The sequence below is a fragment of the Ovis aries genome, chromosome 6 (assembly GCF_016772045.2).
Source record: "Ovis aries strain OAR_USU_Benz2616 breed Rambouillet chromosome 6, ARS-UI_Ramb_v3.0, whole genome shotgun sequence".
Classification (NCBI taxonomy): Eukaryota; Metazoa; Chordata; class Mammalia; order Artiodactyla; family Bovidae; genus Ovis; species Ovis aries.
Genome location: NC_056059.1, coordinates 3,773,860 through 3,798,204, shown reverse-complemented (window position 1 = coordinate 3,798,204; position 24,345 = coordinate 3,773,860). Strand labels below are relative to the sequence as shown.

Below are 24,345 nucleotides of genomic sequence, written 5' to 3'. Positions count from 1 at the left end.
AGGTCTTCATAGAATTGCTCAACTTTGGCTTCTTCAGCATTATTGGTTGGGGCATATACTTGGATTACTGTGATGCTGAATGTTTTGCCTTGGAAACAAATAGAGATCATTCTGTCATTTTTGAGATTGCACCCAAGTACTGCATTTCAGACTCATTTGTTGACTATGAGGGCTACTCCATTTCTTCTAAGGGATTCTTGCCCACAGTAGTAGATATAATGGTCATCTGAATTAAATTCACCCATTCCAGTCCATTTTAGTTCACTGATTCCTAAAATGTTGATGTTCACTCTTCCCATCTCCTATTTGACTACTTCTAATTTACCTTGATTTATGGACCTAACATTTCAGGTTCCTATGCAATATTGCTGTTTACAGCATTGGACTTTACTTCCATCACCAGTCACATTCACAAACTGGGCCTTGTTTTAGCTTTGGCTCTATCTCTTTATTCTTTCTGGAGTTATTTCTCCACTTTTCTCCAGTAACATACTGGAAACCTACCAACCTGGGGAGTTCATGTTTCAGTGTCATATCTTTTTGTCATATCTTTCATACTGTTCATGGGGTTCTCAGGGAAAGAATATTGAAGTGGCTTGCCATTCCTTTCTTCAGTGGACCACGTTTTGTCAGAACTCTCCACCATGATCCGTCCGTCTTGGGTGGCCCTACATGGCATGTAAAAGCCTTGGATTAAAATCTATGGGAGAAATGTAATAGAAATGGAAGCTGAAGAAGAAAAAGAGGCAATATGAAATTTCTGATTGAGAGAAGCTTGTTTTAGTGTTTTAAATGGATGGTGTCAAGTTCAAATCACTGTGGTACTTTTATTTCCACTGAAGAGTGATAGTTTGCTTTAAAAAAATAGATATTTGCAATGTGCATTAAACAACATACTTTTGTACTATACATTTATAATGAAATTTTTTAGATGTCAATTTTAAATGTTTTTGGGAAAGAGAGTTTTTCAAGTAGCTTTTAGAGGGACTGTGATAAAAAATATACTGAAAAGAATCTTAGGACTGTCAGGGACTTCCCTGGTGGTCTAGTGGTTAGGAACCCATGATTTTACTACTGGGAACATAGGTTCAATCCCTGGTCAGGGAACTGAGATCTCACATGTTTCCTGTTTTCTTTTTTTTGCATGTGGTATGACCAAAAAAGGAAAAAAAAAAGAATACTAGAATGCAAATTTTTACCACTACCACCACCTCCTCCATTCTTATACTCAGCTGGAATTATTCAGGCACTTTGAGGGTGTGTGTGTTTCTGTGTTTGTGTTTAAGGGTGCCAGGTACAAAAGTTATGTAATTTGAGTCCACTCTCCCAATAGTTAGTTGCTCAATAAATATTTTTGAGATCAATTGAATTGAACATAAAATATTTACAATTTAAAACAAAGGCAAAATAGGATATAAAGATTCTTTCTCTGCCTATTTTCATAAATTTGCTGTGAGAATGGATTACATGTGGTCTGCACTCCAGAGAACATAGACTTGGCTTCATTCTGCCAAATATTCTTTTTTTTCTATTAAGCAAAGTTTTATGAAGGCTACAACCTTGCTGATTGAAGTGTTTTCTTTGGATCAGCAGTGTTGGCATCACCTGGAAGCTTTTTGGAAATGAAGACACCCAGGCCAGACTCCAGATTTTGGAATCAAAAACAGTAGTTCAACAATATCGCCAAATGATCCCTAGGCACATTCAATTTGAGAAGCATTAGCTTGGCGGCCCCTAGTTGTCTCATGGGTGACAGCCCCACCCAGTGAGGTTCTAGCTCCAAATGTGCCTAAATGTATTCTTGGCTGTTCCACAACTATCATCATCACTAATGATACTAATGACATAGCTACAGAGGAATTAACAGGGCACTTTCATATACATTATCTAATTTGATCCCAACTACCTTCTCCAATTTAGAGCAAAGTACTTTCTGCAAATTCAATTCCAACAATGTGAAGAGATGAGTAGAGTTTCCTGAATTGTTTTCAAAGATGAACATACTTTAAGCCCAGAGAGTCATTTATAATTATCTTCAAATTTAATAATGTCAATATCTTCAGCCAAATATACTTTGTTGTTATATTTCAGAGTATTTTAGAAAAAAACATAATAAAGTAGTGATTTTGACTGGGTTGGTTTTATTATTATATCATAAAAATCTAGATCTGGAAAGCATATTAATAAAACTGTGCTGAAAGAGGTCAAACAGTTTATCCAAGAGAGATTCACTCTTAAAAACACATAAGAGCCATCGAGTTAATGGACAAAAGAGTTTTAAAGGTCTAATGGCACATGTACTGTTTCAGGTACTAAGAATTAAAAACACTTGGTATTAACATTATATCTGCATCATCCACACTTCAATCCTTATGCATTAGATAGAACACCAAACAATAAAAGTGCAACCCCAACTTTCAGGAATTGTTATTTTCTGCATAAGAAGAAACTACATTCAGAGATTTAAAAAAGTAGAAAACAATTCCAGGGCAGAATATGGAAAAGAGTATTATAATTTAATATAGTGTGTATCAAAGTGATATAAACAAGCAGACTGAGGTGGAAATAGTAAGATAAAACTGACATAACCATTTATTTCAAGATTTTCTAGTTGATTTCCTTTGGACCCATTGCTTATTTACTGAGCTGCTAAGAAAGAAGGTCTGCAGGGTGGAGGGGGGAAGGGTGCAGAACAAAAAGGCAGATAGGTCAAATTACCAAGGAGTGGTGGGTAATTAGCAATGGGGGAGATGCCTGCAGAGATGGGAGTTGTTTCTTCATAGAAGGTCAAAATCTGTATTAAATGAACTACAGATAAGCCATCAATAGGCCAAATATTAATATTTTATTAATCCTACCCAGAGGTCACTCATTCATATGTTAGACACATTATTTTCAAGGGATCATACCTGGTAAACTGGACAACTTAGTCTGTTTTGGCAAGCCTGGAGGATTCCTGGGGTTCTAATATCATGTCTCCTTGAAACCCAAGAAGCCCTCTTCTGACCAGGAGTCACACGAGAGCCTCACAGTTCTAATGGGTTAGTTCTTGTGCCAAGCCCACCCTGTCATAGAGATGCTCAAAGCCCTGTACTTGTCTCTAAACCTCTTGTAGAGGTTTAGAGTCAGAGTGAGCCCATGAACAAAGCCCATCTTGGCTTCACTGGAAGTTCCTCACTGTGTATCATCTCCTTACACACACCGACCTTACCTTATATGTAATTCACTGAATATAGATTATGACCCCTGACCTCCCCACATACACACAGAAAATAGCCTCTAACATGTCGCATCTCTGAAGGCATCTTATCCATTGCTTATTTCCCACCCCCCTCCTTGGAAACAGGCTCGCGTTCTTCCCTTTGCCTCTTTGTTCTACCCACCCACCAACAGTTGCTCTCTCTTGGCAGCCTGAAAGGCTCTGGCACTTCTGATACAACTACCAACGGCACCCTGCTTAGCCAAATTGGGTTCTGACACCCTGCTCTGCTGCCAAGGGCCCTGCTTCGCTCCAGCTGTTCCTCTATTTTTTCCCCGGCCACCCATGTGACGCCTACAGTAAGGAGCAGGGGAGAAATCAACGGCCAGCATCCTCGTTTCTATCCTTGGGCTCCACTGAAAGCTCTTAAGTACCCGACACAATCGTGAGTTACTGAGCATAGCACACAGAGTTTGGGCTAATCCGTACAATTTGCTTTGCACTTTGGAACAAAATGAATTTTGTTACTTGGTGTCATGAGTCTTGAGCCAAAATAGACATACATCATAGCCTGAGCAGAGTGATTACAGGTTGAAGCCATCTACTTCCAGTCCGCAGGGCTGCTTAATAAGAGCTTCAGTAGATGTGAGCCAGATGCAAGAGGCTGCCCAGGCATACACTGCTGGCAGACCTTGTACTTGTCCCTGACTTTTATCGATGGCAAACACAGCATCTGTCAAATTACGGGAGAAAACATCCCACGACTCTAGCACATTCATTAATATAAGTCTTCTATAATTCTTTCCAGGACTTATTGCTATGGATTTATTTTCACACAAAGTTAATCAACTAGCTTGTAGTCCCTTCATGATAAAATTGAGAGTATTGCCATTTAAAATCACTTCAGGAAAATATATACTGATCACTTTCTCTGTGAAAAGCAGAATTTCAAACTGCCTTCCAAGTCCTGATTACCAAACTATTGACTAATCTCTTACAGAAAAATACAATGCACTAAGCAGCTGGTGAAATACATTTTAGATGGCTAAATACATGTTTGTTTGTTTGTTTTTAATCTGTAAAGTTTCCCACTACTGAACCAATTAATTTATACGTCTTAAATCGATAGCCTGGTTGAAAGGTATGTGGTGCTTTGGCTCACCTCACTGGCTTTGGTATAATCCATACTATTGTTTATGATGAAAACACCATCCATCCTTCTTGAGAAGGTTTCAAAACTATTTTGAAAGAGGGTAGTTTCATTGAAATTTTAGTTAATTTATACAGTGTTGGCAAAGGTTCTTAAAAATAGTCAACAGTTTTCTCATAACAAGGATCTATGGCTTTTAAAATGAAATGACGTTTTCTAATTTGAATAATATGTGTTTATTAAGTCTATCATAATCATGTTGGTGGTATTTCATGTAAAATACTGTTAGTAATCTGCCTTGTTAGACTTGGTGAACACACAGCTCCTCTACCAAAGAGGAGAAAGCCTCAAATTAAAGACATCTGATTTCTTATAAGTTACCTTATTTATCTAAGCATCAAAATCCTCTTCTACTCAGGGTCGTTGGGAAAATGAAATGTAAGGCAGTTGCTCTGAACAGTGCCTGGACCACAATAGGAGGGCAAAAGTAACTGAAGATTGCTTTTGCTGGTAGTGCAGTGCAGGCCTCGTGGATCCCAGTAAATACGTTCCCATCTCCATCCTATTCTTGCTCTTCTCTCACTTACTCAGCATTTACTAAGTACCTACCATGTCTTGGGCTCAGGTGCTAACGACAGAAAAGTGAATGCAACAGGCCCTCCAGAGGGTGATGAGTGAGAGACACAGCCAGACAAACAGACCACTTAAAATGGATGCGTTGATGCTTCAGGAACACAAAGAAGGGGCTCATCCAGTCTGGGTTTTCATGAAATACTTTTTCTTTTCTCTGAGCTGAGAAGTGAAGAATGGTTAGAAGTTGGCCAGAAAACAAAAAAAGTGAGGTAAAGTACTCATGCAGAGGGAACTTCACTGCAACTGCTTGGAGGTGAGAGAGAATTTGGTGCCTTTGAGTAACTGAAAATAATTCAATATCGCCAAGGACTAGATAAAGACAGAAGAGTTCACAGAAGAGACTGGGGCAATGAATAGGAACTAAATTATAAATGGCTGTATATTGTCACCCTGCTTATTTAACTTATATGCAGAGTACATCATGCAAAATGATAGGCTGGATGAAGCACAAGTTGGAATCAAGACTGTAGGCAGAAATATCAATAACCTCAGATATGCAGATGACACTACCATTATGACAGAAAGCCAAGGGGAACTGAAGAGCCTCTTGATAAAGGTGAAAGAGAAGAGTGAAAAAGCTGGCTTAAAACTCAACATTCAAAAAACCAAGATCATGGCATTTGGTCCCATCACTTCATGGCAAATAGATGAGGAAACAAAACAGTGACAGACGTTATCTTCTGGGGCTCCAAAATTACTGCAGATGGTGACTGCAGCAATGAAATTAAAAGATGCTTGCTCCTTGGAAGAAAAGCTATGACCAACCTAGACAGCATATTAAAAAGCAGAGACATTACTTTGTTGACAAAGGCCTGTATACTCAAAATTATGGTTTTTCCAGTAGTCATGTATGGATGTGAGAGTTGGACCATAAAGAAGGTTGAGGGTTGAAGAATTGATGCTTTTGAACTGTGGTGTTGGAGAGGACTACTGAGCATCCCCTGGACTGCAAGGAAATCAAAACAGTCAATCCTAAAGGAAATCAGTCTTGAATATTCATTGGAGGCACTGATGCTGAGGCTGAAGCTCCAATACTTTGGCTATATGATGCAAAGAATCAACTCACTGGAAAAGACCCTGATGCTGGGGAGATTGAAGGCAAGAGGAGAAGGGGACGATAGAAGATGAGATGGCTGGATGGCATCACTGACCCAATGGACATGAGTTTGAGCAAGCTCCAGGAGATGGTGAGGGACAGGGAAGCCTGCCATGCTGCAGTCCATGGGGTTGCAAAGAGTTAGATGTGACTGAGCGACTGAACAAACAAACAAGAATTAGAAAAGGCACTGGAAACCACAGTGTAGGGTTTGGAATTTATCTTAAAACCAATGGGAAGTCATTGGTTGTTATGTAAAACAGCATGGTTAGCTTTGTGTTTGGGAAGCATCATAATGCAGAAAATGAACTTGAAGAAGAAAGACTGAAGACCAGGAGGCCATGTTTGTGGCTGGCACAATAATTTATGCAAAAGAAAACAGCAACCTGAATTTTGGTCATGATGATAGCATCAGAAAAAAACAAATGGGTTAGGTGTTCAAGCAGATGTCAACAACTGGAATTGGTGATTTATGAGAGACGTGGGTGTAGCGAGAAAGGATATGAGAATGCCACTCTGGCTTACCAGCAACCAGGGTATTGGCATTTGCTAGAGAGACTATAAGGAAGAATAGGTTGGGAAGAAAGATAACAAGTTCAGTTGTAGACAAAATAACTTTCAAATGTCCATAGAACATTTAGAGACCTTCAGAGTCCAGAAGAGGTCAGAGGTGGCACAGTATATTTGGGAGTAATCAGCAGATAGCTGGTCAATGAAACCATGGAAGTGGAAAACTGAGAGTATACAAATGGAGACATTCTCTGGGACAGAATCCCATGACACACAGACACTTAACAAATGAAGTGAGGAAGGGGAATCCCCACAAGGGATTGAAAAGGAATGGCCAAACAGGTGAATCAGATGAATTAGAAGTCACTATGGTTGTGATAGCTGGACTGTAAAGAAGGTGGATCGCCAAGGAATTGATGCCTTTGAACTGTGGTGTTGGAGAAGACTCCTGAGAGCCCCTTGGACTGCAAGGAGATCCAACCAGTAATCTTAAGAGAAATCAACCTTGAATATTCATTGGAAGGACTGATACTGAAGCTGAAACTCCAGCATTTTGGTCATCTGATGACAACAGCTGACTCACTGGAAAAGTCCCTGATGCTAGGAAATAACGAGGGCAGAAGGAGAAGAGGGCATCAGAGGATGACATGGCTGGATGGCATCACCAATGCAATGGACATGAACTTGGGCAAACTTCAGGAGATGGTGAGGGACAGGGAGGCCTGGTGTGCTGCAGACCATGGGGTCACAGAGTAGGACATGACTGGGCAACTCAAACAACAACAACAAAGAGAAAAAAGTATTTCAAGAAGGTCACAAAAGTCACGGGAAAGAAGTATCTCAAGAAGACAAATGACATCAAATGCTATTGAAAAACCAAGCAAGAGAATTCAGATTTCATCGGTTTTAACAGCAAGGAGGTGTAAGTCAATCTAAATTTCATACACACACACAAACACTTACATGCATATACATATACTCACACAGACTTTAAATCCTCAAATAATAGGTTAGGGTTCTTCTAAGATCCACCATCTCTGGTCTGTCTTGTTTTTCTTCTTTTCCCACAACTATCCTTTGTAGTTGCACTGCAACTTACCTATAGCCTTCATCAGACCAAAAGATAAAACAGGGGTGGTGGGCAACTTAAAGTTTGGTGACCAAGGCATAATCCATTTCAGTGGTACCTGGATTCCAGCTATGGTATGGAAATGGATGCCACTTATCATTTCAAAAGCACACTGTGTTAATAAAATGCTGACCTGACCAACTGAAGTTAGGACTTGTCATTTTTGTCTCTAATAACTCACTTGCCCTTTGGAAAATTTAAGAAAGGAGACCCTGGACTATACATTTGAACATTTAAGAACTTTTACTGCTAGCTTTTGATCTAAACAATATCATTTATAGACACAAACATGCATACCTTAATTCCTTTGCTATATTTAGATGATCAGAAATTAAGGAAAACATGCAGTTGAAAAGGTTTACTACAAAGAAGACAAATGACACATTTTTGAAGTCCAACTATAACTTAGAAATTCAAATGTCTAAAAGTCCTAATTGGTCAAAGGATTCAATGTATAAAAATTTTACATTTTCTTTCTTTTTTTTTACTCCTTTAAAGCATATGGTTTAGTTAAAAGAAATAGGATTTATTTAGATAGCAGATGAATGTCAGATCATATGACTCATATCCTACCTAAATTTTTCTGTTCCTGCTGGAAAATTTCCTCTAACAGATGAGTAATCTTATTTTATGCTGGATCAGCCCCACAGTTTGATACAGCCATGGGTTTGAAATAGGAGAGTTGCTAGTTGTATGATTCAAACGCTCTTTGAGAACACCACAGATATCTCATTACTTTAACAAAAAATTGAAATTATGTAGAAAATTTCTAACAGTTTTCATCACTAATGAAGTATACTAGTAACATAAACCAGATTTTCACCCTGAAGAGAGCTAGAGGTCTCCCAAATTCCAAAAGAATGAAAAAAGGCAAATATGTAAATTATGAGCTTGACACTGATTGCAAGCAAAATCCTAAAATAGAGTCTCAAACAGATGGTCTGCGAGCATTTAGAAAAATAAGAGGTGATCATCAGGAACCACCATGGGCTCAGCACAAACAAATTTCACTAGCTAAGTCAATGTTCTAACAAAATCGGGTTACTAGACTAATGGATTTGCAAAGCTGATGACACACACAAAGGAAGCTTAAAAAGTAAAAATAATCTAACTATTCAGCCACAGTAGAGCATGTGTGCTTGCTAAGTCACTTCATTTGTGTCCGACTTTTTGCTACCCTATGGACTGTAGCCTGCCAGCCTCCTCTGTCCATGGGATTCTCCAGGCAAACATACTGCAGTGGGTTGCCATTCCTTCTCCAGGGGATTTTCCCAACCCAGGGATTGAACTCATGTCTGTCTCTTACATCTCCTACATTGGCAGGTGGGTTCTTTACCACTAGAGCCACCTATAACAGAGCATGCAGGTTTTCTTCTCACTATAATTTACTATGACTTGTGACAAATATTTACTGAGCACTTACTCCGTGTCTTGCACCGTGCTAAGTGCTTATACACCACTTGTTTTAACACAATTCAATCCCTGGATCCGGAAGATCCTCTGGAGAAGGAAATGGCAACCCACTGCAGTACTCTTGCTGGGAAAATCCAATAGACAGAGGAGCATGGTAGGCTACAGTCCATGGGGTCGCAAAGAGTCAGACACGACTGAGCGACTTCACTCACTCACTCACTCACCTGATGCTGAAGGTGAAACTCCAATCCTTTGGCCACTTGATGCAAAGAAATGACTCACTGGAAAAGACCTTGAGGCTATGAAAGATTGAAGGCAGGAAGAGAAGGAGACGACAGAGGATGACATGGTTGGATGGTATCACCAATTCGATGGACATGAGTTTGAGGAAGCTCTGGAGTTGGTGATGGACAGGGAAGCCTGGTGTGCTGCAGTCAACGGTGTTGCAAAGAGTCAGACATGACTGAGGGACTGAACTGAACTGAACCTATGAGGTAGAAACTGTTGTTATCAAGACGCAGTGGCGTGTATGGCTTAAGTGCACAGACTTGAAGCCAGATAGCATCCTTTCAAATCCTGACTCTATCACTTAAATGGCTGTGTGACCTTGAAAAGTCACTTGATCTCTGCCTTGTGTTGATCATCTGTAACATGATGATAATAATAGTAACTCCCTTCAAAAGGGGCTGTGAAGATTAAATGAGCCAATGTATGTACACGTCTTAAAAAAGTATCTGGTGCATAATAAATTCTAAGAATGTCAGCTGTAACAACTCCACTTTGGAGAAGTAAGATGACATATCCAAAACATTACAGTTCCTCTAGCCAGGATCTAAATCCCCTGCTGAGATCAAAGCCCATGCCCTGAACAACCATAAATTTATATTTTTAAAAGTGTGTGGGATTCTTAAATGATTTTGAAGAATCCTTGATATCCACACACTTCTTTATACCTTTGTTTTAACAATGTACTTTATACCTAAGTTGTTTGGGAAGGTATTTCTGGGATCTTGTGCTGAAACTTTCCTAGATGCCAGAAAAGCTATTGAGGAAATTGGGTTTGCAAATTTGAAGGCTACAGCCCTCATATATCAAAGGCATATGGTTATATGTCTGGAGAGTCACATGTGTTGACTTAATTTAATAAAAAAAATGAATACTGTATGGAAAATTTTGTGTGTGCTCAGTCATGTCCAACTCTTTGCGACCTCATGATTTTAGCCTTCCAGGCTCCTCTGTTCATGGAATTCTCCAGGCAAGAATATTGGAGTGGGTTGCCATTTCCTATTCCAGTATGGAATATTACTTGGGCATTAAAAAGAATGAAAGAATGCCATTCTCATAGATGGAACTAGAGATTATCATACTAAGAGAAGCAACTCAGAAAGAGACAAATACCATATGATATCATTTATATGTGGAATCTAATATATGACACAAACGAAAATATCTATGAAACAGAAACAGACTCATGGACATAGAGAACATAATTGTGCTTGCAAAGGAGGGGTGGGGGAAAGAAGGACTGGGAGTTTGGGGTTAGTAGATGTAAACTATTACACATAAGATTGATAAAAAACAAGCTCCTACACTATAGGTCAGGGAATTATATTCAATATCCTGTGAAAATGAAAAAGAATATATACAATTGATTTACTTTACTGTACAGCAGAAATTATCACAACATTGTAAATCAACAACACTTCAATAAAATTAAAAAGAAGAATATTGTAACAGAGTAAGTTTACTAAGAGCCATAGGCAGTGTTTATTACTGTTAAATATGAACTGAGGCCTGTCCTAAATGCTTTTCACATATTATTCAGTCCTCATGACCACTTTATTAGGGTATTATGAGCCCCATTTTTTTTTTCAGAGAGGTTTACAACCTGTCCAGGATCACCCAGCTAGCAAGTTGAAGATCTGGAATTCAAATCAGGTAATTGGAGATCTTGGACTGCAAGGAGATCCAACCAGCCCATTCTGAAGGAGATCAGCCCTGGGTGTTCTTTGGAAGGAATGATGCTAAAGCTGAAACTCCAGTACTTTGGCCACCTCATGAGAAGAGTTGACTCATTGGAAAAGACTCTGATGCTGGGAGGGATTGGGAGCAGGAGGAGAAGGGGATGACAGAGGATGAGATGGCTGGATGGCATCACGGACTCAATGGACGTGAGTCTGAGTGAACTCCGGGAGTCGGTGATGGACAGGGAGGCCTGGCGTGCTGCGATTCATGGGGTCGCAAAGAGTTGGACACGACTGAGCGACTGAACTGAACTGAACTGATCCATTAAACTCCATATAGAATGACATTCTGACATGTATACTATCATGTGAATTGAATCGCCAGTCTATGTCTGACGCAGGATGCAGCATGCTTGGGGCTGGTGCATGGGGATGACCCAGAAAGATGTTATGGGGAGGGAGGTGGGAGGGGGGTTCATGTTTGGGAATGCATGTAAGAATTAAAGATTTTAAAATTTAAAAAATAAAAAAAAAAAAAAAGAAACCACATCCAAGGGTACTAAATACTTGCTAAAGAACCTCAAAGACGTCACCCTGCTTGTTTCCAGCAAGCCTCTTTATAGCCTCTTTGGTTATTTTGATTGCTAAAGTCCACTGACTTAATCATTCATTGCCCTCATTCCAGGTTTCCTCAAACGCCTCATCACTGGGGAGGCCATCTTCATGACGATGCTGACCTCACAGTAACCTCCTAGCCACTCTCCCTTACCCATGCCTGGCTGGGCTTTACTTTTTTTCTATCACTCACCCCTGCCAGGCATTTTTCATTTGCTTATTTGTTGATTCCTTTAGTGTCCACCAGTCTCTGTAACAAACACTCCAAGGGATTTGTATATTTTGTTTTACTACATTATCCCAGTATTTAGAATAAACCCTGGTATGTCATATGCTGACAAAAAATATCTCTATAAATAATTGAATTCTTACATATGCTTGTTATACAATCTAACTTATCAGTAGTATCAGAAACAAAGATTGAATAAAACTACCATGATCAGATATAATATATAATCTCTACAAATTTCAGTCTTCCTTCCAGACCCTATTTATAAGCAGATACTATTTCTTTCACAACCTACTCCAGCATTCTCGCCTTGGAAATCCCATGGACAGGAGCCTAGTGGGCTACTGCTTATGGGGTCGTGAAGAGTCAGGCACGACTGAGTGTGCATGCACACATACATGTGCACACTCTCATAACAGAGCTCCGGATATCATTTTACTTTTTCAGATAACATTATCCGATCAAATAAAAAATTCCATTCTGAATGAATTGTTTGTCAGTGAGCTTCAATAAGTTACCCTTTCAGGCTGTTTCGTTTTACTTTTGTTTTCTTAAGTAAAAGCAAAATTGGTCAAAGATTTTCCATTTGCACATTAGAAGTCACGTTTCCCTGCCTTTTATATTTTCAGAGGTAGACATTATAGTTCTAATCCAGTAATACTTAGCTAAAACAAGATTCCTGAAATGCAAACTATGCTTTCCTTTCATGCCACCTCTTAAAGATCATTAAAAATTTTCCTAATCACTAAAGAAAGCACATGTCAATGATATAGATCTGACATTTTATGTTTTACAAACTTCTTCATAAAATATTCTAGCAACATTTTGATGGATTCGAAGGTTGCAAAAAATATCAAATAGAGTTTTCTTTGCATTTCTTTCTTTCCAAAAGATGAGATTTAGTTCAGTTCAGTCACTCAGTAGTGTCCGACTCCTTGCGACTCCATGAATCGCAGCACACCAGGCCTCCCTGTTCATCACCAAATCCTGGAGATTACCCAAACTCATGTCCATCAAAGTCGGTGATGACATCCTGCCATCTCATCCTCTGTCGTCCCCTTCTTCTCTTGCCCTCAATCTTTCCCAGCATCAGGGTCTTTTCCAATGAGTCAACTCTTCGCATGAGGTGGCTAAAGTATTGGAGTTTCAGCTTCAACATCAGTCCTTCCAATGAACACCCAGGACTGATCTCCTTTAAGATGGACTGGTTGGATCTCCTTGCAGTCCAAGGGACCCTCAAGAGTCTTCTCCAACACCGCAGTTCAAAAGCACTAATTCTTCGGCGCTCAACTTTCTTCACAGTCCAACTCTCACATCCATACATGACCACTGGAGAAACTGTAGCCTTGACTAGACGGACCTTTGTTGGCAAAGATGAGACGAGGCCAGTGGAATTTGAAATCCAAAAGTAATGCTTACTGAGAAGAATTTGTGGTAGAAATGGAACTAGCTGTCTATTCTTTCTTAGCAGCTTAAACAACACACATTTATTATCTCACAGTTTCTGTGACATCAGGAATACAGACAGAGCTCAGCTGGGCCTGCTTACAATTCTCTCTAAAGGCTGCAGTCAAGATATCAGCCAGAGCAATTCCCTGGTGGTCCAGTGGTTAAGAATCAAGCTTGCAGTGCAGAGGCCATTGGTTCAATCCCTGGTCTGGTAAGATCTCACATGTCACAGGGCAGCTAAGCTGCGTGCCAAAGCCAGTGAAGTCCGCACACCTTAGAGCCCGTGCTCTGCTGATAAGAGAAGCCACCACAAAGAGAAGCCTGTGTACCACAGCTAGAGAGCAGGTCCCACCTGTTGCAACTAGAGAAGCCTGAGTGCAGCAACGAAGACTCAGTGCAACAAAAAAGAAAAAGAGTCAGCCAGGGCTGGGTTCTCATCTGAAAGCTTAATCTGAGATGCATCTGTTTCCACAATCACTTATGTGATTGTTGGTAGTATTCAGTTCTACTTGTGCTGTGGATTGTGGGTTTCAATATCTGCTAGGCTCCTGGCTGGAGGACACCTTTAGTTCCTTGCCACATGAAACTTTGCATCATCATAGAAATCTGAATCATCAAAACCAACACAAGAGAGAACCTGCTGGAAGGATGGAAACTGCAGTCCATCTAATATCACAGAAGCGTCATCCCCTTGGTGCTGAGATTTTCTGCTGGCCAGATGCAAGTCACTCAAAGGGAGAGGATTACACAGGCCCTGAATGCAAGCAGGTGGGGATCACTGGGGGTCATCTTAAAAGCTGTCTACCACTGAAGTACTATCTCAAGATAAAACCATATTTCTTGTGAAAGACACCAGGCCACCTGATACCACCTTTTGGCCTTGGTTGTCCACTAATACGTCACTGGAGAGTCAGCATCATCTAGTGTATTCCCACTACTGCTAACGCTTCTGCTTCTGAAACAACCTAAGCATTTCTCCCTAGGCAACTTAAAAAAGAGGAAAACAGGGTGAAAACAAGAAAAGGTAGGAACTTTTTTCCTAAAGTCATAAATTTGAATGAAGAATTGGTCATTATGTAGGTGCAGCGTCCTTGAACTCTGGGCTAAAGGAGAGAGGGGAATGTTGTACAAATGATATAGTCTGTAAGAGGCTCTCAGTCAAGAACGGTCACTACTTCTGTACATGCAGCTTCTTCTACTGCTTGTTAATCGCTCTTGCCTGTATGCAAGCTTTGGGATTACAGCTGGAGCTCACGTCTCTTTGCATTAATGTGCCCTACCTCTTGGTTGTACTTCTAACTATGTGTCAAATCTAAGCATAAAAAATTGAGTTTGATAATCTAATAATTTTGTTGCTGTTTAGTCACTAATTCGCATTGGATTCTTTTGAGACCTCATGGACTGTAGCCCACCAGGCTCCTCTGCCCATGGTAGTACCTTTCTTATCTATACAGATGTCAAAGGCAAAGTAATCGAGTGAGGAAAGTTAAGATCCTCACAGAGAGAAAAAATAAGCAGGTTCAGTGTTAAAGTGAAGTTCACACATTTAGCATAGACATGGATTCCCATTTACAAGAAGCACAATGGTATAGTAGCTATGAACACAGTCTCCTGAGACAGACTGTTTGGGTATGAATGCTGGATGTATGATTTACTAGCTGTGTAACCTTAAGGGAAAAAAATCACTCAGTTTCTCTGTGCCCTGGGTTTCCCCATCTGTAAAACAGATAATTTTACCTACCTCATGTTAAAGTGCTGCACTCAATATTCCAGCAAATTTGGAAAACTCAGCAGTGGCCACAAGACTGGAAAAGGTCAGTTTTCATTCCAGTCCCAAAGAAAGGCACTGCCAAAGAATGTTCAAACTACCACACAATTGCATTCATTTCACATGCTAGCAAAGTAATGCTCAAAATGCTTCAAGCTAGGCTTCAAAAGTATGTGAACTGAGAAATTCCAGATGTTCAAGTTGGTTTTAGAAAAGGCAGGGGGATCAGAGATCAAATTGCCAGCATGCATTGGATTACAGAAAAAACTACAGAATTTCAGAAAAAGACCTACTTCTGCTTCATTGACTACATTAAAGTCTTTGACTATGTGGATCACAACAAACTGTAGAAAATTCATAAAGAGGTGAGAATACCAGACCACATTATTTGCCTCCTGAGAAATGTTTATGCAGGTCAAGAAGCAACAGTTAGAACCAGACATGGAACAACGAACTGGTTAAAATTGGGAAAGAAGTATGTCAAGGCTATATATTGTCACCCTGCTTATTTAACTTATATGCAGAGTATATCATGTGAAATATCAGGCTGGATGAAGCACAAGCTGGAATAAAGATTGCCAGGAGAAGTATCAGTAATCTCAGATATGCAGATGCCACAACCTATGGCAGAAAGCCAAGAGGAACTAAAGAGCATCTTTAGTTGAAAGATGAAAGAGCATCTTTAGTTGAAGGTGAAAGAGGAAAGAGTGAAAAATCTGACTTAAAACTCAACATTCAAAAAACCAAGATCATGGCATCCAATCCCATCACTTCATGACAAATAGATGGGCAAACAATGGAAACACTGAGAGACTCTATTTTCTTGAGCTCCAAAATCACTGCAGATGGTGACTCCAGCCATGAAATTAAAAGACACTTAGTCCTTGGAAGAAAAGCTATGACAAGCCTAGATAGCATATTAAAAAGCAGAGACATTACTTTGCCAACAAAGATCCATATAGTCAAAGCTGTTGTTTTTCCAGTAGTCATGTATGGATGTGAGTTGGACTGTGAAGAAAGCTGAACACCAAAGAATTGATGCTTTTGAAGTGTGGTGTTGGAGAAGACTCTTGAGAGTCCCTTGGACTGCAAGGAGACTCAACCAGTCCATCCTAAAGGAAATCAATCCTGAATATTCAATGGAGGGACTGATGCTGAAGCTGAAACTCCAATACTTTGGCCACCTGATGTGAAGAGCTGACTCATTAGAAAAGACTCTGATGCTAGGAAATACTGAAGGCAGGAGGAGAAGGGGATGACAGAGGAAGAGATGGTTGGATGGCATCACCAACTCAATGGACATGAGTTTGAACAATCTCTGGGAGATGGTGAAGAACAGGGAAGCCTGGCATGCTGCAGTCCATGGGGTCGCAAAGAGTTGGATATGACTGAACAACAACACAGGTTAATTATTAGAATTAATATTTATAACACATTAAATCAGGCCTTGGGGTATAGAAAGTGTTATATTCATGTTTATCAAATTTAAAAAATCTATTTAAGTTTTTATGTTATACAACTTCCAGTTTCTGGTCCAACACAGTCAGCTTAGAAATGCCATCCCTGTTCATACAATGAGAAGAAAGCTGAACAAACTAAGTCAATAACTTTTCTTAGATTTATCATACAAATGAGGTCACAGGATAAGCCACTGCCACAGAATTTGGCCAGGCAGCCAGGCAGATACAGAAAACCACAATTTACTAGAGCAGAAACTCTATTCTTAGAAACACATATCAATAGAAACTACAGGAGACATGGGTTCGATTCCTGAGTTGGGTAGATCACCTGCAGAAGGAAATGGCAATCCACTCCAGTATTCTCACCTGGAGAATCCCATGGACAGAGGAGTCTGGTGGGCTACAGTCCATAGCGTCACAGAGTCAGATATGACTGATGCAACGAAGCAAGTATGTAAGCAGAGCCCAACAGATTGGGATTTTACCATAGCTTCACTAATCTGGGGAAAGAGAAAAGACCCAGCTTCATCCCTCCCAGCCTTATGGTATCACCTAAGGACCACTTGTAAAGGTCACGCTGGCTCGCTAAAAATCTGAGACCAAAATGTGAGATTATAGAATGCTCTTCTCCCACACACCCTACCAACACATCACAAAGTACTTATATACCTCAGTTCCTTTTATCCTACACATGATGTCTAACTTTACAAGGCATACTGAAAGACAAAAAGTACAGTTTGAAGAGACAGAGCAAACATCAGAACCAGTCTCAGTTATAGCAAAGATATTGGAATGATCAATCTAGGAATTTAAAATAACTATCATTTATACTCTAGGGCTCGACTAGAAAAAGTACACAATGCACAGAACACAGGAGACAATCTAGATAATCTTGGGACTGGAGGTGAATTTTTAGCTACAACACTATAGAAACAATCCACAAAATAAATTCTGATACATTGAATTTTGTTAGAATTAAAAATTTCTCTGTGAAAGACATTGTCAATGAGAAGACAAGCCACAGACTGAGAGAAAATAATGCAAAAGACAAATCTGCTGAAGTTCTATTATCCAAAATATGCAAAGAACTCAACAATAAGGAATTATAAGCAATGCAGACATCCTTCAATAGGTGGATGGATAGGCAATATGTGGAACATCCTTACAATGGATTATTCAGTAATGAAAAGTAATGAACGATCAAGCCACAAAAAGACACGGAAGAACCTTAAATGCATATTGCAAAGTTAAAGAAGCCAACCTGGAAAGGCCAAATTCTGTATGATTCCAATCATATGACATTCTGGAAAAGGCAAAAAAGAGTCAGTAAAAAGATCAATTGTTTCCAGGGGTTAGGGGAGAAGGAAGGATGACTAGATGACTAGGCAGATCACAAATAACTTCTAGGGCAGTAAAACTATTTTGTATGATATGATAATAGTGGATACATGTCATTATCTGACTCTTTGTGACCCCATGGACTATATCCTGTGGAATTCTTCAGGTCAGAGTACCGGAGTGAGTAGCCGTTCCCTTCTCCAGGGGATCTTCCCAACCCAGGGATCGAACCTAGGTCCCCTGGACTGCAGGTGGATTGTTTACCAGCTGAGACACCAGGGGAGCCCAAGAATACTGGAGTGGGTAGCCTATCCTTTCTCCAGAGGATCTTCCTGACCCAGGAATCGAACCAGGGTCTCCTGCATTGCAGGAGGATTCTTTGACAGCTACCAGGGAAGCCCATATATATCATTATACATTTGTCAAAACCCACAAAATGCACATAAAAAGTGAACCATAAAATAAACTATGAACTTTTGGTGATACTGATGTAGATTCCTCATCTGTAATAAATATAGCACATGGATAGGGGATGTTGACGGTGGGGAAGTTGTATGTATACTTGGAGGGGAGGTATATAGGAACTGTGTGTTTTCCACTCAGTCTTGCTGTGCTCTTAACTATGTCTATTAAGTTTTTAAAAATTCATGCTGCTAAAACATAGCTCAGGTTTAGATTGTGGCTGAAAGTTCTCCTGAGTAAAGAGCAAGTTGGAAATCATCCTAAGGAAGTCACAACTTTGCTGTCACCAATAGTACGAGGTCCATAAAACCTTCTCTGTCTCTACCTCACTCCAGAAATCTGTGAGTCCTCCAGCAGTATCTCCTGGGGAGAGGGGAGTGGATGACGACTGCAGGCACATTCTGCACAAAACAGATTGGGAATCCCAGGGCTATGTGCCAGAATTGGATGTACCTTTTTTTCCCTAAGACACTTAGATCAGGGCTTCTCTGACTTTAGTGCGTGTAGGAATCACTTAGAGAAGTTGTTAAAACAGACTGCAGGGACTCTTCTGCAAAGATTCTGATTCAGTAAGTCTGCAGTGGGGCCTGAGAATTTGGATTGTCAACTGCTGATATTGATGCTACCAGGCAGTGGATCACATTTAGAAGATACAAGAATTTTGATGGTTTTTAAAGATTAAATCTCAGTAGACGTTCTGGAATTTATATAGGAGCTTGGGACCAACAATCTGGCTGAAAGGGAATAAGGAACTGCTCAGAAGGCTGCATCTACTTATCAAATACACTACATTTACTTAGAATAAGAGCTTATTTGGATGGACTAGGGTGATGAAGACTAGGAGGGGGAGACTAAGCAAACTAAAAGCACATGTTTTGTTTTGCTCTCAGAAAGTTTTAATGATTTTTTGATACATTTAGACAGGGCATGTCCCGTGTAGATCACCATAGTCCCCATCACTTCCTGAGTCCCAAACTGACCAGCTTCACTCATTTATAACCTGTGAATCATTTGACTTTCCAAGTCCTATACTTAACGATCTATCAGACACATTATAGTTTTAAAATTATGAGATATTATCTGTAGGCTTTCCTATTGCACCCAGAGAAGTTTCTCAGTTGAGTTCAGTCACTCAGTGTGTCCGACTCTTTGCGACCCCGTGAACTGCAGCACGCCAGGCCTCCTTGTCTATCACCAACTCCCGGAGTTCACTAAAACTCATGTCCATTGAGTCAGTGATGCCATCCAGCCGTCTCATCCTCTGTCGTCCCCCTCTCCTCCTGCCCCCAATCCCTCCCAGCATCAAAGTCTTTTCCAATGAGTCAATTCTTCACATGAGGTGGCCAAAGTACTGCAGCTTCAGCTTTAGCATGAACACCCAGGGCTGATCTCCTTTAGGATGGACTGGTTGGATCTTCTTGCAGTCCAAGGGACTCTCAATAGTCTTCTCCAACATCACAGTTCAAAAGCATCAATTCTTTGGCGCTCAGCTTTCTTCACAGTCCAACTCTCACATCCATACATGACCCCTGGAAAAACCATAGCCTTGACTAGACGGACCTTTGTTGGCAAAGTAATGTCTCTGCTTTTAAATATGCTATCTAGGTTGGTCATAACTTTCCTTCCTACAAGCATACAAAAAAGAGCCTTTGCCAACCAATACTTTTAGCTATGTGCTTGGATGAAATCATTAGATAGCATCATTGACTCAATGAACATGAAGTTGAGCAAACTCCAGGAGGCAGTAGAGGACAGAGGAGCCTGGGGTGCTGCAGTCCATGGGATTACAAAGAGTTGGACACAACTTGGAGAATGAACAACAACAGTAACTATGTATCTTCACACTGCAATGAAAAATATTCAGGTAAAAATTGCTTTGTGAATACTATGACTCCCCATAACAATATAGCTTATGATGAACATAAGCATCTTCCTTTAATAAAACTTCACATATAAAACTAGAGATAGAAATTAATACATATGTGAATAATAAGGCAAACTATAATAGTTTAGGGTGGCCAGATTTAGTTTAAAATATGGATGCCCAGTTACATTTGAATTTCAGATATACAACAAAGAATTTTTTTTTCAGTATAAGTATGCCCTATAGAAATATTTGGAAAACAAATTGGACATGGGCTTCCCTGGTGGCTCAGAGGTTAAAGTGTCTGCCCCCAATGCAGAAGACGCAGGTTCGATCCCTGGGTCGGGAAGATCCCTTGGAGAAGGAAATGGTAACCCACTCCAGTATTCTTGCCTGGAGAATTCCATGGATGGAGAAGCCTGGTAGGCTACAGTCCATGGGGTTGCAGAGCTGGACACGACTGAGCGACTTCACTTCACTTCCCTGGTGGTTCAGATGGTAGAAAATCTGCCTGCAGTGTGGAAAATCCAGGTTCGATCCCTGGGTCGAAACCATCCCCTGGAGAATGGAAGGCTATAGAGTCCATGGGGTTGCAAAGAGTCAGACATGACTGAGAAACTAAACTTCACTTTTCCCTTTTCATACTAAACAAACAAAACACCAAAAAACTATTGTGTATTTGAAATTCAATTGTAAATTAGCATTTTGTATTTTATCTGGCAATCTATGCTAGTTTCCTATTGCTGCTGTTAACAAATTATTACAAACTTAATGGCTTAAAGCAACATAACATTTACTATCTTACAGTTTTGTAAGTTAAGTTTTAGAGGTAAGAAATCTAAAATATGTCCCCAAGGCCACTTTCATTTTGGAAAGGAGGCTCTAGAGGAAAATCCCTTTTCTTGCCTATTCCAGCTTCTAGTGGCTTGCCCACATTCCTTGGTTTGCACACCCTCCTCAATCTTTAAAGCCAGAAGTATTTTCCTACAGATTTTTATCAATGAGTATGAATCTTATTTTTATAGAAGAGAATGAGTCAAAGGACTTCAGTTACATGCCTGAGACAGAGCCATATGTATAATTTTCTTTGGCATAGGATTACCCATGTATTACAGTAGTCTGAGTGCACTGAAAATCAACAGGTCCCCTGCATCTCTTCCCCCTCATTTTGTTGTATTTATGACAAGCTGAAGACTTAATTCCTCTGAACATATAGAAGAGCTTAATAATAACAGAAGAGATAGATTCCTGGCATAGTGAATGATAAGAATGGAAGCAGAAACTCTTTCAATTATTCAATAGAAACCAGAACAAAACTTGATAAGCTCAAGGTTTTTATTACATGAAGTAAAAAATATGGAAGGAAAGTATATATTACATGTGACTTACTAGTGTTCAACTGTTGTTGTCTTAATCCATTCAAGCTGCTATAATGAAAATACTGCAGACTGGGTGGCTTATAAACAACAGAAATTTATTTTTCGTAGTTCAGGAGACTGGAAGCCTGAAATCAGTGTGCCACCGTGGCCACCATGGCACCCTGACGGTTGTGCCACCATCTTCTTTAAGCTGCAGACTTCCTATAGTATCCTCACATGGTGGAAGGAGCTTTTGTGGGACCTCTGTAATAAGGGCACTAATTTCATTCAGGAGGGCACCACGCTTACCTCATCTCCCAAAGGCCCCACCTTCAACCACTATCAACATTGGAGATTAGGATTTCAACATATGAATCTGGCAAGACACAAACATTCACACTATAGGAGTTGTCAAGGTGTAAAATCTTTTCAGATGTTGATCATGTAGCTTCCTGTTTAAATCTTGAAAAACAGCAAAACAAATATCTCTGATAAAATGTTTGAATGCCAAAATTCCTTTAAATAAAGAAATAATAAAATGTGTCAGAACAAGAAAAGATATTGCTTTTAACTGTTTCTGATCATAAAAGCTACTCACATGCCTTATACCGAAGATTTGGGAAATTCATAGAAGAAAAAATTCAAAAGGAAAAGAAAAATTTCCTCAAATCCCACTATATAGAAATAATCATCTTAACATTTTGCATTATTTCTTTCCATGATAATTTATAGAAAACCAATTTCTATATAGGGCAAATTGCATAGCAGATATATTATGTTATACAGTAAATAAAGCGTAAGTTTCCATTTGTTTATTCTGAGATCTGCCCATTGGTTTCTTTCACCAGATGTGCTATGAAATAGGCCTTTCATCCACTTCTTCACAAGGTACTCCACCAATCTCAGTGGGTGCTATGAAGGTTAATACAATATGGCTATCTTTATACACTTCTTATAGAAGTATATGTGGTCACTATTCTTTTGGACACATTTAACAAAAGACCAACTCAAATGTATTGACTCACAACTGGGAAGCCCCAAAATTGGTACAAGCTACTTCTACGTAAAGGATCTACTTCTCTCTCTCTTCTAGAGAATATCTTCAAACAAGTTCTCTCCCTGTGGTGGCAAGATGGCCCCTCATAGTTCTAGACTTTCATGAACCTTAGTGTTTATAATCCTAGAGAAGGAAAGACCTATTCTCTCTCAGAGTTCACATGTTCGAGACTGATGGAGGAATTCTTTTGGCCCAGCCTGGGTGTACAGTCAATGAGGAGAGAGGGGATGGGGTTCTACAATTACCAGGGCCTGATCACACCCACGCCTGCTATTAACAATAACACCAGAATCACGTAGGGTCAGGAAAAGGCACTTTACCAAGAAACAGAAGAATCCTGATCAGACAAAGCAACAGATGTCCAATAAAGAGGAGAGAAGATCTATACTGAAAGATTTTGTTGAAAACCAGGTTATACTTAGATGGATCATCTAGGTCAAAATACTGACTCAAACTGATTCTTTTTAAGGGGCAGAATGTACAACATTATCTGAATCTCTTCTCAAATTACAAAAGGATTTCCCCCTGAAAGCAAACAAATATATTCCTTGGGCATTTCAAAAATTTCTTACTAAAAACAAGGTTATGAAGTAAATATATTTCATAATAGTATGTAGATGGGAGTGGAAATGGCTTATACACTTTTGGATTGACTCCAATAAAAGGCAAATGCTCAAGTGATAAAATTACAATCCTATAATACTAAAGAAGGAAGGAATGATGGAAATGATATAAAAGTGGAAGGGGCACAGGGGAAAGGTAGGCAAACATAGGCAAAGTATTCAAGCAGCAATCTCAGAATAGCGATCAGACATGGTATATTGGGGCAGTTTCATGAAAAGCCTTGCCAAATCAAAAAAGGAAGGAAACTAACAATTTGAATAGCTATTATGTCAAAAACATGTCAGAGGCTTTCATTCAGACCACTTAACACAAAGCAATTGTTTCCAACCTAAAGACACAGAAGCTGAAGATTATTTAATTCACCTAGAGTCCATTTGATCTGAAGTTCATCTGAAGTCAAAGTCCATTCTTTTTCTATCACCAAGTTGTTTTCCAGGAAAGGACAGACTATTTCAGTAAAGGCCTATATCCTTTCTGACAAGAAAGAGAAATTACCAAATGCCCACTAAAATAACCCAAGATTTAAATGATAAACTTAGTAGCTAGGAGTTCTGTTGCAAAGCTATAAACATGAATTGTGTTGTTAAATGACCTATATCCTGCAATTGCCTTGCCCCTTTTAAAAAATCAGTCAGCTGTCTGAATGTGTAGATATAAGATCTGTTCAATTCCCTTCTTCACAATTTCTGTCTTCAGACAATGTCAAGCTCTTCCTTACCTTAGTCTTGGTTCACATGGGTCCTTCTTGAAAGACTTTTTCTCTCCTGCAGATGATATTCTGGCTGAGCCTTCTCATCATGAATGATTTACTTAACTCAGATGTCACCTCTACCTAGTGACCTCTTCCAGCACCTAGCCCTATTAAAATAGACTTCTCAGATAACATTTAGTATGTGAAACTGTTTTATTTGTGTATGTTTTAATTGTTTATCTCCTCCAAAGAGAATATACAGTTTTTTAAGGGTCAGGAGCTTGTCCACTCTGTTATCCCAGCTCTTGAATTATTCTTAGGACACAAGAAGCTCTC

The 24,345-nt window shown here is 39.6% G+C and overlaps 1 protein-coding gene across 4 annotated transcripts in view; it reads right to left on the bottom strand.

The window, feature by feature from the left end:
- Positions 1-24,345, bottom strand: part of SMIM43 (small integral membrane protein 43) — a 55,554-nt gene that overhangs the window by 29,315 nt on the left and 1,894 nt on the right. The gene's annotated exons all lie outside the window — the stretch shown is intronic.